This window comes from Platichthys flesus, chromosome 19, assembly GCF_949316205.1.
Source record: "Platichthys flesus chromosome 19, fPlaFle2.1, whole genome shotgun sequence".
Lineage (NCBI taxonomy): Eukaryota > Metazoa > Chordata > Actinopteri > Pleuronectiformes > Pleuronectidae > Platichthys > Platichthys flesus.
Window position 1 is genome coordinate 3,355,710 of NC_084963.1, and position 19,134 is coordinate 3,374,843.

The following is a 19,134-nucleotide window of genomic DNA, read 5'->3' on the forward strand; positions in this document are numbered from 1 at the left end:
GACGTGTCAAGTGTTGGTGTCAGATCTGATGTTTGAGTAAAATGATTGATTCCAAAAGTTTGAGCAAATGAATAATGATAAGCCCCAAAAGAAGGAAATAAACAACTCACTGGTGCCTGAGCAGAGAAAACACAAAACACCCAAATCCCTGATAAGTGGAAAGCTGTGAAGCAGTCAGGGGCAAAATCTACCTCTCATAAAGAATTAAACCTTTTTTAAAGAAACATGAGGATTTCCTCTAGTAGGTCTAAGTGTGGAGATGTGTGTGTGTGTGTCCCCCCCCCCCCCCCCCCCCCTTGCTCTTTGAAATAAACTTTATCCTTCTGATTCAAAACAAAACTCAGGCAGGAAATTGTTTGTGAAATCTTTGAGTAGCTTGTGTGCGAGTCACTGTTATTAACCCCCCCCCCCGTTTCACATTAGGGGCTCTTACTTTTGTTTGTCTGGTAACGCCCTCTTGAATTTTTTCCAGTGGAATTGAAACGGTTGCCTCTCCCGACGTGTTCTTCATTTCAGCCACTCGAGTGTTTCCACTCACTCTAGTTTCTCCGAGCACCGCGTGTGTGTGTGTGTGTGTGTGTGTCTGTGTGTGCGTGTGTGTGTGTGAATAAAGACGCTCACACCTCATTGGGTTTTTTCCTGCGACCGTTACACAGGAGCAATTTAGCTCTCGGACACAGCTCCACCTACAACATCAACCTGAGATAGAACGATAACAAGAAAACACCTCGAACCTCTTTCACTTCATAATTCGAGGCTATGAAGATATTTTTGATTTGATATAAAAGGCGATTTTCTCCTTTCCTCTGCCAGTCAAGGACTTTGCCGACTGCAGAGTCATTTGACCCCGGGAGTGAATGATGAACATATCCAATCCCACTGCACACAAAAGGCAGATGTTAATGGGTGTTGGGGCGGGGGGTTGGTTACAGAGTTAGGTCCTATTGAGAGTTTCTTTTAAATGTGGAACAGAAATTAAAAGGAAAAAGGTTGGTTTTATTTAATTCTGTATTTGTGTGAATCGTTAGATTTGTTGTCACGTTTATCGCTTGATTAAATTTGAATTTGTTTTTCAAAATAAACTAAGTTGGAGCTCAGTTCATACCGAACTAAAAGAGGTTGATTGAAAGCATGTACCTTCGCCAAGGCTAACGCTCTATCTCCTTATAATAAATGAAGTGAAAAAGAAAAAGCCCTGGATTCACCCTGTTTATCTGGATCCACTCAACATTTAATGGGATCTTCAATAGGTCAAGGCCGACTTCTCCACAAAGTGGGATGGAAATCAGTTTGGTGGTTTTCGAGTAATCCGACTTTCAGACGGACAAACAAAACAAAAAGCCACGAGAAAACGAGAAGCTTGAATTCAATCAAGCTGCAGCAGATTGAATAGGCTCATATGGATCAGGCCATGTTAATATGCTTTTATTTTTTTAATCAAGGTTCATCCATTATTATGGAAATTTGTGAATGCGTCAGGAAGCGTTGAAGTATGTTGATATAAAACAAAAGTCCTGGATCCACCCAGAGCAGAACACAACGTCCTTGATGGAGATAATAACAATATGCATGTTTCAGTTTTGAGTGTGGACTTCAAACCCTTTGGGAAATAATAACTAATTAATCCGACAGACGTTCTCACTTCATTTGTAAACACAGGTTGAGATCAAATGTGTGCATATGAATCTTTCACTGTTGTTCCCGTCCAATAAAAAAAGCACTCGTATGAAACCTCACTCTTTGTCGACGAGAGGAAATTTAAGTGTTTTTGGAAACAGCGGCTGAAAGGTGTTCGGAGTGGATCCATTGTGTTGTGCAACCGCTCAACCAGCAACTGGGAAGAAGGGGGGGGGGGGGGGGGGGGGGGTTCCGGGGTGTATTAAGCATCAGGCGACAGAATCAAATTTCATGGTGTGGTTTATTCAGCCTCGACAGTGCGTGAAAATGGCCACTGCAGAATGATGTTCCTTTTCATTTTCCCAGGCGCACATGACGCCCGGTGCAGGTTGAAGAAGTAGCCGCCGCTCTGCAACCAGACCCCGGCCGCTCCTTCATCACCTCCTTCTTCCTCCGTCTTCCTCCCTCATTGCCATCTCCTCACATCCCTTGTTTTTTTCGCCCCAGAGGGACAAAACGTAAATGTAATGCACCTGATGAGGGCCGTATGGAGGAAGGAGGAACAATTCTGCAAGACCAGAGAGTAAATGCATCTCTTCTTTGCAGTTACCTGTGAATTCCTCTAAGATAAATGACACCTAATGATCCCAAAGCCCCTCACGAGGGACACGAAGGAGCTCCTGAGCTGAATTAGCTGCTCGGGAACATCCTGTATTTGTGTCTTTTCCATTTTTCAGCAGGTACAACAACAAAAAAAGAACACTCACACTCTTTACACTGCAGTTATGTTGGATCTAAAGTGCAGCCGCTGTGAATGTAGGGCAACATGCCTGTGTTGGCAAACAGCGCAGCTCTGTTTATGTACAGCAGGATGAACCCGTGATGTTTGAAAGTGCAGCTTCGGGTTCGGTGCAAGAAAAGAAAACGAGGAACGGTTCAACACTGACAAGCTACTATTTTCAGAATCACGAATAAAAGTTTCCATCTCGAAGCCGGAGAAACCTGGAACCAGTGCTCCCACTGCACCGACACCTCACGCAGGAGCCCACCTCCTGTCAGCTAGAGCAACGTTACGCAACGTTATCACCTGAAAATAGTTCCTCCTCACCCTGAACGCCTGCTCCTGTCACTGGTGTAATTGCAGCCCAGCGACTTCAAGAGTAACGTAAAAAAAGAATTAGACGTCATTAAAAACCGAGTTTATCTCCAATATTCAGGGAAGAAACTTTATCAAATATGAAGAATTATAAATACTCCTTTACTTCTGGTTCAGGAAGCTGGGGATCATGGGTAACTAACCACTTACAGATATGTTATAGGAATATATACATTTTACAATAATTGTACCGGGTATATCTTTCCTATTAAAAGAAAAACGTTATATACAAACACAGAAATAAGCAAAGCAGATTTCCATTGGCCTTGTCAGGAGATATTTCCTGGAGGATACGTGGATCAACTTGGCGTTAATGGACTCGTCTGTTTTTTTCGTGTCCCTAATTAAGTATTCTGCGAGTCTGCAGGCTACATTAACTCCGACTGCGCCTCACTCTCCATTTGCACCTCCATGCATCCTTAATCCACTCGCTTCTCCTGCAGCCTGTTCTGGTGTTGCCTTGGGCGCCACTCATATCCTCTCACAGGTGAGAGTGTGTGTGTGTGTGTGTGTGTGCACAGACTCAACCGTCAGCCCACTCACGCACACACACACACTCTTTTCCGGCTCTGGCACCATTTGCTGAGTTTTTTTTTAAATATCCTCCTGGTCTCTTTTTGTTCCTCTTTTGTGAAAATCGACTTTTCTTTCCGCCGCGGCCACTTATCTCTGTGAAGCACTTTAAAATCTTCATTTGCAGCCTCGATGTGAGCATTCTGAACAACATCCAAACATCGTGATCTAACCTCAGGGGACCTTATTACTTACAGCCCCCCCCCCCCCCCCCCCCCCCCCCGCAAAAAATGGATTTATTAAAACATGAAATAATTTGAGGGCTTAATCATGTTACAATGGAAAAACAGAGAAACAGCACAAGGGAGAAAAATTGCAGAGGGTTTAATTTGTTCTATTAGAATGCTTTAAAGTGTTTTTACACAAAACTATATGTAACAGTAAAAGCAGGAATTGGAATCCGACAGAAATGAGTTCACACAGAACCAACTCTCACAAAAGAACAAACACCCAAGACAAATAATTGTTCTTTCCTTCTCTGGCTTGAATCATATTTTTATATAATTTAATTCTTTACTTCATTGAGATAAATTCATTGTACATGTATTTCTCTTCATCTAGTTTATATCGCTAGATGGAAAAAGAGATTATAAATTATTAAAATCACATTAGGCTCTGATATAAATCAGATTTTGCAAGTTTAATCCACCTTTTCCAAACTTAATGCCACATTTATGAATGATACATTATACACTGAATCAAATATATATATTACTGCACTTGGCAAACAAACACTTCATCTCAGGTTTTCCTCTTGGCCACCTCCTGTGTTCAGGTAGAACCAGAAAGGCAATGCAATATTTTGAATTGGTGCTGTGGTGATGTCGCCCTCCAGAATAAGAGTAAACAAAGTGTAATTCCTAGTTACCATTAGTAAGCGGGACAACCTGGATGCCATCTGGTTCCCCGCTCACCACTAGCTACAAATTTCTCTGAGTCCTTTCCCAGGAAGGGAAATAAGTCCCCGGTTCCAGAGCAGATGCCAGTGAGCTCTATGCCTACAGACATCCAGCAGCGGCAAATCAGCAATAACAAGCAGCAGCAGGAGCCTACATGCATTGGACAACAGCAACAAACTGTGGCGTTTGCTGCAAGAGGTAAATAATATTCAGATCCCAGTACAATTACACGTAGCTCACATGGACTGGGCACACAAACAAACCTGGGGAGAACGGGTCGGGGCAGGAAGGCGGCGAGCGGCAGATCCCAGAGCAGCTGCTTTAACCCAATCCTCAAAAGGGAAACGATGATTGGATCATAACAGGGAAATAACTGAGGATGGAATTCAACCTCCACAAAGAGACGGGCACAACTTCAGGGTGAATCTTCAGAACATGAATAAAAAGCTAACATCACAATACAGCCTGAGCTGAGATGCAGTTTGTGTTGCTGCAGAATCTGAAAGGCTGGAAGCAAAGTTACACTTAACATCTGACTCAGCTTTGACTTCAGAAAGTCGTGGTTATTTCCATTTTTGGAAGAAACTGGCTAAACGTGCTGCTTTAAGTGATGTGTTGGAACCAAGGGGAAGTCAAAATATCTTTATTTCATGTGTCTTTAAATGTGCAGTTTCATTTTTTAGCTCCCTTCAATCACCATTTTTTATTAAACTGATGATCCTTTTTGAAATTGATTCATATACTAGCATAGAGAGAAACTGTTTGTTCCAAATAAACATTTCTGATGTGAATTGATTCAGTGATTTATCAATTATTGGATGTTTGTTTAATGCTTTGATTATAGCTCACAGGCAAGTTGATAGAAGCCCTGTTCTGTGGATGCTTGAGATGTATTTGTATTTTATTTGTGCAGAAAGCTTCTCCTCCAACTTTGTTTTCACCCTCTGGCTCCAGATTACAACACAAAGGGCCATTATGGGATATCATCTCTGATTCCCGCGGGGATGACGTGGCACATTAATCACCGCAAAACGGTAAGGAACACACACAGACTGACGCACACGTGCATGCAGATGTGCAACGCCAAGGTGTGTGTGTGTGTGTGTGTGCATGCACGGACGGACAGACATTCTCATTTTCAACTAAAGGAAATGATTAGTCTTCATCAGAAAAATCATTGAGGGACATTAAGTAGCACGGAGCAGAGAGTTGAGAAAAAACCCTTCAGTGCTTTGCTGTTGTGTAAGTGTGAAAATGCACAGTCGTCCTCTGCTGCGCCTATATAAAAATGATAAACTGCCCTGGGGCCGCAGTGTTTAAATCCATCCACACATACCCTCATTGTATCTGAATATATATCTCATTTAAAGTGACTTATTGTATTGACCTTCGTGCCTGTGCATTGTAACTGAAGATTAACTAATGACTTCTTGTTAAATTCCTCCCAATTTTTCGTGGCAGGATAATTAATGAAGTAATTAAGCAATCGGGTATTAGTGCAGAATCATCAGGAATATTCCAGATATTTTTACTCTCATCTCTTCCTCTGTCCTCTCCTTTATTTCCTCCTCTTCGATGCAGGTTATTTCCCTCGTGTTAGCGCTGAGCTCCACGTCCCGACCCAACAAACCCATTCAGCCCATCAAGAAGCAAACCAGCTCAGACCAGTTAGTAAGCATGCACAGGAAACCACCAAAATAAAAATGAATATCTCTCTGAATCCTTTTTTGTTGCAACATTTGGAAAAGGACCAGAGGACATTTGCCTGAGGTGAGTCACAGCTTTACTTCACAGCAAGTGTCTACTGCGGAAATTCAGGAATCTGCCATTTCAGCTTCTTTCTAATTGACTGTGATGCAATGCTATGACGGGAGGGGGGGGGGGGGGGGGTTATCTCAGGTGACGCTGACCAAGATTTTATTGATGCTATAAAAAACAGAGTGAAACCAGATGATTAACAGCTGAGACTAACTTGTGATTGATCGAGTCCAGGAATCGAGGGGGATCTTAGCACCGAGGCTCCACATCACGAACACTACTTATCGCAAAATGACATTTCTAACAAATGTCACGACAGACACAAACTTGAAAAAATGAAATATCTCTGCACGAAAAGAAGAAGCCACACACGTAGAGGACACTGATAAAGAAGTAGTTGTTGTTGTTGTGAACACGTCCGAGCAAAGAAGGAGAAAGTCCGGACCACAGGTCAAGTCTAAAAACCACTATAGAGTCCCACTGCTCACATTTATGGAAAATAATTGAGGTTATAATATCACACTTATAACAGCTGTCCAGTTATCCTGGCCTACCCGCATCCTGCATTTATATATTAACAAGTAATGAAAAAACACTAATTAAAATCCTCTTTATGAAGCAAAGCTAAAATAATGGTTCAGCAGCCGTATTGTCATCATCATTATTTGATAAGACCAGATAACCCGCTGGACTCTGAACATTACGATGTGTCTTTGCAGCACAAAGCGGTTTATTAATTTTGGTTTTATTCTCTTTATCCACACTCACTGATGCCCTGTGTAATTATGAAGCTGCTGACTTTATGCAAAGTGATGAGAAATGAGCCTGTGATGAGGACCTTGCCCGCAGCGGCCCCGTGGATTTATGTCCTCTCCCGAACACACAACACCCCTCCACATGCAATTTAGATGAGGGAGCAGAGAGAAAGGAAAGACATGAAGGAGGGCGGGGGGGGGGGGGGGGGATCCGCTGGATGTTATTAAGGACTATCACAGCAGAGAGTCAGGCCTTATATCAACTGTGTGTGGAGGCTTTGGGAGATCTGCCAACAGCCCTGAATAGAACCCTCGTCCACCAGGACGTCTTCAGCTCTCAGGGCCACAGGACTCAACTTTCTCTGCTGCTGCTGCTGTGGAACCACTTCATCTCCACTGTGACCCTGTGGTAAATCTCTCATTTACAACGCCCGGGCATAAACTCGAGGTCAATTCCCCCTTTTGTTCCCGTTTTATGCACATTGTTTTTTTTTTTAGCTTTTCTTTAAACTTATTGAACTTGCTGATGCAGGACGTGTTTAGACTAAATCGTGAATTGGGAGGTAATAACGGCCAATGAGTCCTTGTTTCATTATGATCTTGGCTTTTTTTGTTTGAATTTATTGTTTTAGGTCGAGCTGCAGGTTTTTCCGTCCTCCTGTTTTATTTATTCTATAGTCGGAATGGTTTAATGGAATAGTCGGAATGGTTTAATGGTTTGGCCCAACAGAGACCAAACAGTCTCCTTATATCAAATCAAGATGCTTCAACTTACAAACCCATAGATATCAGTTTGCTAAATTTGTCTGATTTCATAGATGAGTAGATGATAGATGTTCAAATTCCTAGATCCTCCCCCTGATCTGCAGATTCATTTAAAAGGTTGTTCCCTGATCCATTCCACAACTTCAGCCAAGTTTGTGCACTCCTGATGCATGCTGGGACATTTCTGTGTGCTACCTTTTGATATAGACCCCTCCCACTACCGGCACACCCTAGGGATTAGGTAATTGATCATCAGGAGGTTCTCAGTTCTCCGTGAACTCCATCCTTTCGACCTCACAGATATTCCCTCATGTCGCAGCTCCGGCTCGGCCTCTGAAGAGGAGTCAACCGTCGGGAATAAAAAGAAAAAGATAAATAAATTATGAAAAAGTACCTTGTTAACCTTCCCTTGAGCTCAGCCTCTTAGTCGCTATCAAATCTGTTCCTTTGGCCGTGAAAGAAGAATGTGGCATCAAAAGGTCTCGGAAGTGGTGGAAGAGAAAAAAATCACTTTGCAACATTAAAAGATTTTTTAGCGAGGGTGGATTTAAAGTTCCCCCTGAGTGATGATTTCCCTTTGAGTTCAGGATCTGGCAGAGTGCTTAGTTTTAATGCAGCTTCACTGAGGTGCAGGGTCTTGAGCTCTAAGGCAATTTCTTCGGAAGTGTCCCGGTTTGATCCCTTGAATCTTACCTGCTGGTGAGGTGCTGCAATTTTCCATTTGTTGAGCTGGTGTTTTATGATGACTTCTCCATCCATCCAACTATCCATCCATTCACCCATCCGTCCATGCATCCATCCATCCATTCATCCATCCATCAAGCCATCCATCCACCCATCCATTCATTGGTTCTTTTCTTTCACCTGCAAATCAGCCGGACCTTTATTAAATTAATTTGCTCAAAAGTTTTGAAACAGATCTTCCGCTAGAAATCAGAGAAGCTCAGTAAACATGTTTAAGAGGAAACTTAAAACTCTTATCTTCAGCCTTTAACCAGATCTTGAACTCACCCACACACTTTTTAACTTTTTAAGTTTAATTTATTTAAATGTGTTAAATATGAATTACATTTTAACATGATATTCTACTATTAACATGTTATGTATATTGTATGCAAAGCACATTGAGATGCATTTCTTGTCTGAAATTTGCTATACGTTATTGTTGTTATTATCATTACTGTTATTGTTATCAATGTTTTTATTTAACAGATGCAGCGGATGTTATTTAATGCGTTTCAGTTAAAAAATGTATGGTACTCATTCTTTTGCATTTCTTCTCTATCACATAAGCGTTCTCACATCGTTCCATAACAGCCAGTTTATTGTAATCTGACTCCAAGTGGGGCCTTCAAAAAAATTTGGAGTCAATTTCATAAAGAAAAAAAATGGGGATGAACTGATTTATGTGTGTTTACTCTCCAATTCATCTTTTCACTGCGTGCACACACACACACACACTCACACACACACTCTCACACACACACACACACACACACCAACACACACACACTCTCTCTCACTCTCTCTCTCTCGTTCACTTACTCACATGCAGCTCCTGCCTGGCAGACCTCCCCAGTTAACTGGGCCTGTAAATCATCTGCACAACATCAATGGAGAAACATTTGTCACCTCCATCGGCCGCCCTGACTCAGCATCTCTTTAACTGTCCTCGAGGAAGGAGGCGCGGCACACGGGGGGGGGGGGGGGGGGGGCGTCGCCGAGGTCACCGGGTGAATTTTAAAAGCGGCTGATCAAACCCCTGATTCTGCTGCTTTCCAGATGGGATGATATAAGATGAGAGGGGAGTCGTTACAGCAGCTGAAGGGCTCTTCAACCACTTTTCAATCAGAGGTGTCTGCCAGGCGAGCAGAGTGTGAGGTATTATATCAGTGAAACAAGGTTCTGCATGGTTCACAGCTAAGACCCGGGTTTATCCAAATAAACGATTATTGTCTAGTGATGATTATTTCTTTATCTTAAACCTGCCCCCGGTATAATCTCTGTTTTTATTTAGCTTATATAAAAGTCATGTCAAAGTCTTTACATGGAGTCGATCCATGTAAATCACATTGAGTCAATTGGCGTGACCTGAGTTTCCCATATCCGCCAATTAGCATGTGTCCCTTTGCCTGTGTTGACCTGAATTGTTCATTTGTGTGGATCTCACATAAATTGTCCAACCACCTTAACCACATGCTGCTTCTGAGCCCACAAGGTCCACTGGTCAATCCCATGAGGTCGATACAGCTGTACTGGTCAGGGGATGCTGGTTTACTGCATGAAATGGAAAATCCTCAAGAGTAAATACTGGTCAGGCCGAGTAATGGAGCTTAATGAAAGGTTAAGAGAAAGGTTCAAATAGCCTCCATCACACGCCAGCTTTTATGGATCCTAGAAAGGAGAAAGGAGATTTTCAAGAACCCAGTTATATCGAGAACCCTTTTCCGGCTTGTGTCTCAAACAAGTTGTGCCCAGGCCCAATCAAACCGGGTCCTGGTGCCTCTGCCACCTTCGGGACAGGTCAAAGTTAAAGTCAAACTTCTGCTTGTTCAGGTTCAGAAAGGACTTCTTAACACAGACGTACGTGATTATGCTGCGTTACACAATGTAAATCGTTTTTTGGGTCGAACCCAAACCAGATACATCACTGCCACAGGATGACAATGGCCATAAGAAACAGGATTTGTCACACAAGTCAGAAAGAGCCACTCTTTCGACTGCAATGCATCATTTCTCAACAATGCTTTATTCATAGGAATAAGCCCCGGACAGTGTTTTGACTGCGACGCATCATTTTTCAGCAAGCCTTTTCTCCCCCGTCTCACGGACTGGACAGCCTTGTCAGAGTGTTGTTTTTATTCCACTGAATAATGCACGTGAAGCTGAGAGAGAGAGGATGTGGCTTCGGCTCCGTATTCTTGCAAAAGCTGCAATTGAGAACCAACCAGTCCATATGTGCATTTCCTGTCTGTCCCATTCCTGTCTGTCCCCTCCCTGCCCGAGTGTCAACAACCAGGGTGGGATGTCTCTAATTTAACACTGGTAATGGTGGTAGTGTGTAAGAGGAGGCAGGGCACTCTCAGTACACTGGGAACAGATGCTCTCACCAGCCCCTGCCAGCCGGCCTGAATGCCCACAGTATGAACACATACAGGACATCCCTCCGTCTCCAGGTTTTAGCCTGAGCCCTACAACACGAAACTGTCTTTCCCTTCAACGCGGACACATTCTCATTCCACACACAGTATTTCGATGCCAGCCCACACTTGGTCAGGGCTTGTTTCCAGAGTAACACCCACATTGTGTTTCGGCTCATGCATTCGAATATGAGAGAACTCGTCCAACTTGGCCTCGGCAGTCAGTGTAACACAATAAGATCAGGTTGGATGAGGAGAATTCATTGAAACTCTGAAGAAGATCACCAAAGGCTGCAGCATTTACTGGTGTGAAGGGATAAGAAACAACTGAGTCATTCTGAATTACAGAGGAGGAGGAAACATATCTCAGTATACATCTAAATATCTAAAACAGCTTATGCAACAATTCATGGGAACATTGACCTTCAATTACCAATAACTACCAATTACCAATACCAATATAACTACTAATACCTTCCAATACCAGTACTTATACCAATACCAATATAAAAACGTGTTTATACCATATATATATATATATATATATATATATGGCTCATTAATGTTCTGCTGTTTCTACTGTAGACCTAAATATCTAATCTATAGTGTATATATATGTTTATATATTTAGATTTTTAGTGTATAATGTCTGCTACTTTTCTGTTATTTGTTCTTACACCTTATAACTGCAGTTGCTTTACTGTAAATAGATGAAATCCTAGAGAGTATTCATAACTAATATTGTATATTACTTTATTCATATATACTCACCACTGTAATTTTTGTATTTCTACTTCTCTGCACTTTTCTTCTTTCTGCACTAATAGTCCAGATTTATTCATTTTGTCTATGTGATGAAATGTATCTCATCTAAACATGAAAACACAGAAAAAACTAACGAGGGAGAGAAAAACCTTTTAGTTTCGATTGACCATTTTCAGTTCAATTCAATCTTTCTTTGTATAACTTCAAATCACAGCTTGTTTTATCTCAAGGCGCTTCACGGGGTCATGTCGAGAGCGTACATGAAAAACCTCAAGCAGAACTGAACTCAGGGTGGGCGGCCATCTGCCAACATTGAAGTCGACCTTGAGAGAGAAGGAGAGAACAGGAACCGCTGCACATACCATAATATGCAAAAGCCCTGCCAGGCTGGTTGGTGTAAAGACAGTAATGAGATCGATACAGAAATAATTGATTCAGGTACATTAAACTTCAAGACTCCAGAAACCACGAGTGGTATTTGGAGAGCAAAATGTTTGACTGGGATTAAAATGATATCCTGAGCTCTTTAAGATCTGTTGGAGCTCGGTTATCAAGAGCTCTGCACCTCAGGAGAAAGGTTTGGGTTTTACAAAGAGCCGGTGGAGAGAAGCTAACGAGGCTGAAATGTGATTTATTCTTCCTGATTCCTCTCGGTGCCGCTCTCAGCAGCATTTTGGCTTCGCCGGAGGCTTGTCCCAGATTTATCGGGACATCCTGACAATAAGGAATTACAGTCGTCCAATGTGGAGGTAACACACATGAGGATTAGTTCTTGGCATCGTCTTTAAACGGGGATGATTATAATTTTCATAATATCCTGCAGGGGGGTGGGGGGGGACTGTCCCAGACACTTGTTTTATGTGTGAGGCCAAACTGATGTCGTCCAAATTAACTATATGATCAGATAATGTTCTTCACAGGTGTTTAGGGGCCAAGTACAATCTTTTAAAGATTCTACTTTGACTTTAGAAGTTAAACATTCTACACAATCCAGGCTTTAATGTCTTACCTGCCCAGTTTCATACAGTTGGGAAATGAAAGATGGAAATCCACAAGATACTTTTTGATTACATTGACTAAAAGAAGTAATCAGCGGTTTCAGATGGAGCTCCGAGGTCCAGCAGGAAAAGAATAGTTCCCTGTCTGAAGCCACGAGAACATTGTTGATATATTTGACAAGTGCAGTTTTCTCTGCTCTAAATCCTATAAGAAAAATCTTCAACCAAATAATCACATAATTGGTTTGTAACAGCATTTTTTGTGGATTTTAGAAATGAAGGGGTTTGGGTCAAGGGGACGCCTGCAGCCTGTCGCCTTCTAATTGTAGGCGGATGATCGACTCCTTTATGTCTCCAATCCATTAAGTTCCATTCCACTTATCTTATAGCCACTCTTGAATCCTTTGGAATCGTCTTGAGGAACAAATTGAATATGTATAAAAGTGAATGGTTCCCCGTGACCTCAGGAATCATCACAGTCCCGTTAAATGCTGAGGAGTTAACGTCACTGACAGAGTCCACTCCCGGCACGAGGACCTTTTCACAGCTAGAGCGAGAAATAATATGAAAAGATGGAGCAGCCCTGTTTTGAAGGTGCAATCCTTTCAAAAATAATATGTGTTATTACTCCACCTAAACACTTTACCTGCCAATCAAAAATAATAATTTCATATTTTTTGAAGGGAGGTAAAAGCCCAAGAATTAGCTCATCTCTGCTCCAGACGTCCTTGTGACAAATTTTCAGCTAAAATGCATCAAATTGCAAAGTGAATCTCGGATACAGATGAATAGGGGATTCAACTCAGAGCTAATTGTCCCTAAAATCTCGAGGCGTTTTCCCTTTGAACATAAGTATCTCCAAAAATATATAACATTTCCTCAGACGCTGCTGGACTCCGGCATTAATCGTCTTCTTGCACCTTCCAACATATCAAAACGCCTTTTATCAGCGTTGACCCTCCCTCCCTGAGAATGAACTTGGTGTGAGCTGCTCATATAAATATTTGTCACACTGTGTACTCCACATTATTATTTAAGTTTCTCTCTCATTTCCAGATACTCTCACCTTGAGATGTCTTTTAAACCCAAATACATCCTAAAGTATCGACACAGCTCTTTTCTACCAGCCTGAGTAAATTGCTAATTACATTTGTGACATTGCAACTAATAAAGTGTCTGTGAAGAAAGCGTCTCCTCAGTAAGTGGCCGGGGGCAAACGTAATTCCTGCCATAACGACATCATTGGCCACAGTGATAATTGCTTCTAAGTAATGTCGGAAAAAACAATAGCTCTGATGACGAGTAGAAATGTGAAATCGTGACTGAATTTGACAAAGTCGGAAGCAAAATGGAACAAACATGGATGCAGATGTACAGTAAGTTCAGTTACCACTTGTGCCCCCCCCGCTGCCTGAGCTCCTATCCCCCCTGTGTGTCGCCTGCATTATAAATTCTCACAGTTTGCATCTGTGCTGTAATTTATAGCGTAACGTTGTCATCAGAGGGGCCAAGGCCCCCGCTGGCCCCCGCCATCAATCTGAGCGCCTGCAGGTAATGGCCAAGTTGCATATTGTCACAATTCCAATACATTATTTACTATGAGACATTAAAAAGTAATGCGTATTAATAAGCAGGCCCAAGGCCAGAGGGCACAGCAAGGTCTTATCCAATCGTATTTCTCCTTGCTTGCATCAAGGAGACACATATATACGGCCAGAGCAACACTCAGGGTCCTTCTCCTCCTGCCAACGCTGCTTCTGTGAATAATTATTGTTACCACTGTAAACATCTTTAATGGGCTGCTGAGTTATTGCTCCATTATTAATTCTGCTCACTGAAAAGCCTTTGAGATTCGTCAGTGTCAGTTTTCTATCCCTGTTAGACGTTTCCTCACATAATCCCAGTGTAGTGCTGTGTGTCTTCACGGGTTGATTGACACCAATCAAGAGTCTCCACTGTCTGGATCATCATCCTCACACTCTAATCTAATCCAATTCCAAGTTCATTGGATGAACCCTGGGTCTTCAGGCCAACTTCTACTCAGGTTGAAATGCATGTGACATCTCTTTAAGAGCAGGCTCCCTCAGATCCCACTGAATGTAATCTGCTCTGTGCAGGTTGAAGCACAAAATGTCAGCAAAACACCATCTTATTGAAAGTGTTTGCAAGCGAATCACAGAATAAGCCTCGTCACTCTGATGATTCAGCTCTCGGTATCACAGCCGGACATGTCCACAGGCTGCTCCTGACACTACCTGAGTGCTAAGCTATTATGTGACAGGAAGGGAAATTTCAAAAACACCAAAAACTTAGTGTTAATTGCATATATGAGTCCGTTTGAATATGAATATAGAAACTTTTCAAAAATGCCAGTGGGTTCTCTTCCCTCTTTACACAAGCAAGCTGTTTAGCTGTGCTTGATTTGAATTTCTAATGGCGATAGATCCAAGATACAAAACGTAGTAAAGCAGCCCTCTGGAGTCTGTTCCCATCAATATACGTATCAAAGCACTAAATTAAGACTTAGAGGAGTTATGAATTATAAATATGCAACACTAACACATAGTTTTCTTTATTTTTAAACCCATATTTGGACAAAAAAAGAAAAGTTTAAAATATGAATTGCTTCAGGGACAAACAGCAGATTTCTTCTGTTTATTGAAACACCCCCAAAATCCCTCGTGCTGCTTGGATCAATATGGAAATGATGAAGCGGACCATACCAAAATACCCGTTTTGGATTTCAATAAAGATAAATTGTCTTTGAGTGAGCACATTAATATGCATTAGATCAAATGAGGAATACAAATAAGGTGTTAGTTGCCGTTTACATTAGCAGATCTGTTTCTAAATATAATTCTCCAGTTTACTGAATAATCATCAAATCTCTCAGAAGCCGAGAGACTTCAGCTGCCTGTGTTTCCACACCCGTCTGAAGCTGCACCTTGTGAGACGATAACGTGGAAACATTCATCATTACAACTGCGCCGTGCGGTAAGTGAAGCAAACACACAAACAGATGCTTTTCTACCTTAAAGCACTGAAACATCTGTGCCCTTGTTACCCCCCCGCTTTATGTCATTTTTAATGCCGGCCAAGTGCTATAAGTGCTCCCACATCTGCTGCAGTTTATGTAAGATGCAGATGCATCATCTGCCGAGGGAAGATCCCCCCCGTGGCTGAGTTAAGTCCTCTCATCATTGATTCATGCTCTCGGGGAAAACTGACAAATTGGACTCCTGCTTGTGTAACGGTACCTTATGGACCCGAGCAGTTGGTCGAGGAGAGTCGGCTCAGATTCCCGAGGTCGCAGCGATAAGACAGGTGTGTGTGGGGGGGGGGGGGGGGGGGGGGGCCTCATCCAAGTCACATCATCAAGTCTAAGAGCAGGTTGTGAAATTTAGAGGACGGAAATGTTTCAGAATCTACTCTTCACATATATAGAATGCAGCAGGAGCTTGTCCAGGTCTGACTTCCCTTCATAACCACAGGGGAGAGGCAGCGACCAGGGGAAGCAAATGATTTATGGATTTTTGGGTCTTTTGCTGTCTCTGCAAAAAAAAATGTATTTTTATTCCTGAGATGTTTGCATCCTTCCAGCTTTGCAAAAGTCGCATGAAAGAAACCTCATAAACAAGCCCACAGATAAATGTAATATTGAGGCATTTTAATAGACGCACTTGAAGGAAAGTCACATTTGTGTTCTCACATACGGCCTCTTCAGGAAAGTATGTGGACTTCATTTTCTTTTTATTAGCATTAATATTGACACAATTCACTCATAAACACATCTGACAAACTATCAACCCAGTGCAGCTGAAGGACTTCCGGCAGCCTTGGAGTTTTCCTGTTGTGTTTTTGACCTCTTATTTAGCTGTGGAGCTTTTTTTTTACATGATTGTGTTGCTGTTTGGATGTGATACAATCTACTGAAACTGGCTTCACACTTTTTGAGCAACAGCTAAAAGTGACGTGTGAAATAAAAGCAACTGTGCAGGTGAAGGAGCATTTTATTAAGAACATCAGTACAGTACAACGACTCATTCATGCTGTCAACTGTGGAAGTGATGAAGACATGAAATCCTGCAGATAAAAGTCAGCATCTAATGTTAACATTGAATATCAGAGCAGGGACGAGATGTGATCTCATGACCTTCAGCTTCCTTTGACCATGGGATGATTGTTGGTCTCAGAAACTGCTGATCTCTGGTGGACGGCATCAAGAAGGGGAAATAAAAAAAACCATCCAGTCAGCAGAAGTCATCTCAAACTGGTTTCATGGACATGACAGTGGGGTCAAAGAGCTTCACTGGCAGAAAACACATGATGCAATCATTGCACGGAGCAGAATCTCAAGAGGACGAAGGACTGGAGCGGATTTGAGACCAAAGAGTTCCTCATAATTACCAGTGGAACAACCGTTTACCACCTCCATAAAAGCCATTTTTCATATCTCTATTTTATATGAATAAGAAGTATTTAGGGAAGAAGAGGGAGAGAGAACTGTCCGTCAACAGAAACATGTACAAGCAGCACAGCTCGTACGGAATATGCCACAAAGGAAAAACAGGGAAAGATTAAGTTATCAATCTGCCCTCAACCAATATCTGTCCTCTTTCCTTAGCCTCTATATCCCCGATTCTAATTCCCAGAGTTCAGAGTCACTCCCCGAGGCATCATGAAGAGGAGAGATGTGTCAGAACCCGGCTCTCGGTCGGGGAACGAATTCAGATTGACACCGAGGAAGCGACAGCTGAGGTCACGTGGAGGGGTCCGTTCCTCTGGAGGTGATGACTGCTGATGCGTAGCTGCAGGTGAGTGTGTGTGTGTGTGTATGTGTCTGCGTGTGCGCTGCGAAGTGTGACTCACCTTGCTCCTGGGGGCAATGTGGGGATGATAGGCCAGGGTGGTGGCGGGTTTGGGGGGGGGTGGGGGTGTAGCAGAAGGACTGCCAATCCCTGCCAGGCTGCACACAGACAGCATGGAGCTTCATGTATGGACCAGTTGTGGAGCTTCTACTTCACCAATAAGTCGTTATTCAGCCTCGTCTGAGTTCAAACACAAAAACAATCACACGCCTGCAGCTGTAACACAAAGACTTTCATCACGGAGGAGGAGTGGTGTCTTCTGGAGGATGTTGAGCCGCGTTGCATCATTTCGCCCGATGTCCCTCGCGTGATTACTCGTTAGCTAAAAAGCAGCTCTGCCCACACAGTCGCCCCGGATGACACTTCCCCGTGACAGTGAGTGGACGTCCCCGGAGACTTCCTGTCCACTCGTGTGTCTGCCTCGAGTATCATGAGTAACGGTGCCCAATTTCCATGTTTTGACATAAGAGGGGACATTTGATAAATAGTCGGAGGACCCGAGCACATAAATGAGGCATAAATAATGCATAAATTAAGTGGCATCTTATGGAGGGATGTCAGTGCATTTCACCAATAACGTGGAGATTAATGACCTGACTGCTGGGGGGGGGGGGGGGGGGGGACGCTGCATGGGAGAGCGGCGGAGAGATCAAGGGATGAGTCCTCACTCTTGACTGTTATCAATCAATAGAGCCGTGCGTTCACAGGGACCGGACGGATGATGCAAGCCAAGCAAAGCTCAGCTGAAGTTTCTGGGCGGGAGAGAGAAAGTGGGGATTCAGTATGACGACTCACTCAGGAGGAGAAATCTCTCTTCCCTTCCCAGTAAGCACAAGATATGTTCAAGGCAATTTGAGGCCCGGGACAAAACCGAGGCCACCACGATATCTCTTCTGTTGAATGTTGCACTTTTAAACGTGTCGTGGAGAGATTGCAGTCGGACGCTTGACGTGCATTTTTCATTCTGCGTCGCAAGAGAGGAAATAAACCCATTAGCAGCCGGGACTCCAGAGACCGTGATGGTTGAGATGAAGAAAAAACAAACTTGCTGAGCATTTTTCAAACTTCTGTGAAATCTGATTCAACAATAGTCGTCGCGTGAGAGGAATACAAAACGAGAATATGTGTGAGTGGGTGAAAAACAACAGGGCAGAGTTTTGTTTTGTTTTGCTTTACACTGGACTTGTCAGTCTGTGTGATCTCTTGCTTGGAGAGAAAGAAAAACCTCAGGACGTGGGAAACACGCTCCAGCTCTAGATTCTCATCTTCTGCTTCTATCACACGTTCAGTGCTCTAACCCTTTTTCATGATGGCCTCTAACGATGGCCGAGTCTATACAGTCAACACGCTGGACAGTCACACGAGGCCAAATGGCAACTGATGTCGCTAAGACTCCTCCTCTGCCAGTTTATCCCAGTTGCCAAATGAAGTGGCGACATCTGTGGCCCAGAAAGCATTTCTCCTGGGGACAGGAGCACTGACATCTATGAAGCTGCTGGGGCTTCCACACAGTCCACTGTATATCTCTGCATTGAGGACAAGGCAGAGCCCTTATATCTTTTATATCTCTTTATTGTAAAGAGGAATAAAAGCAGCCTGGTGGTGCAGTCGCTGTAAAAGTGCAGTTCTAGGTTTGACCAGTGTTCAGGTTCCTCTCTGTTCTCCAGCTGCCTCCCACAGTCCAGATGTGCAGCTCAGGGTAGTCACAGACTCATTTGTCTGTAGTTGGGATAGCAAGGTTTTTTTTTTCTCTACACGTCAGCCCTGCAATTGATTTGTGCCCCGTCCATGTCACACGGTCTCTTCACTTTCCACGTCTTCCACCAGAGATCCCATCACC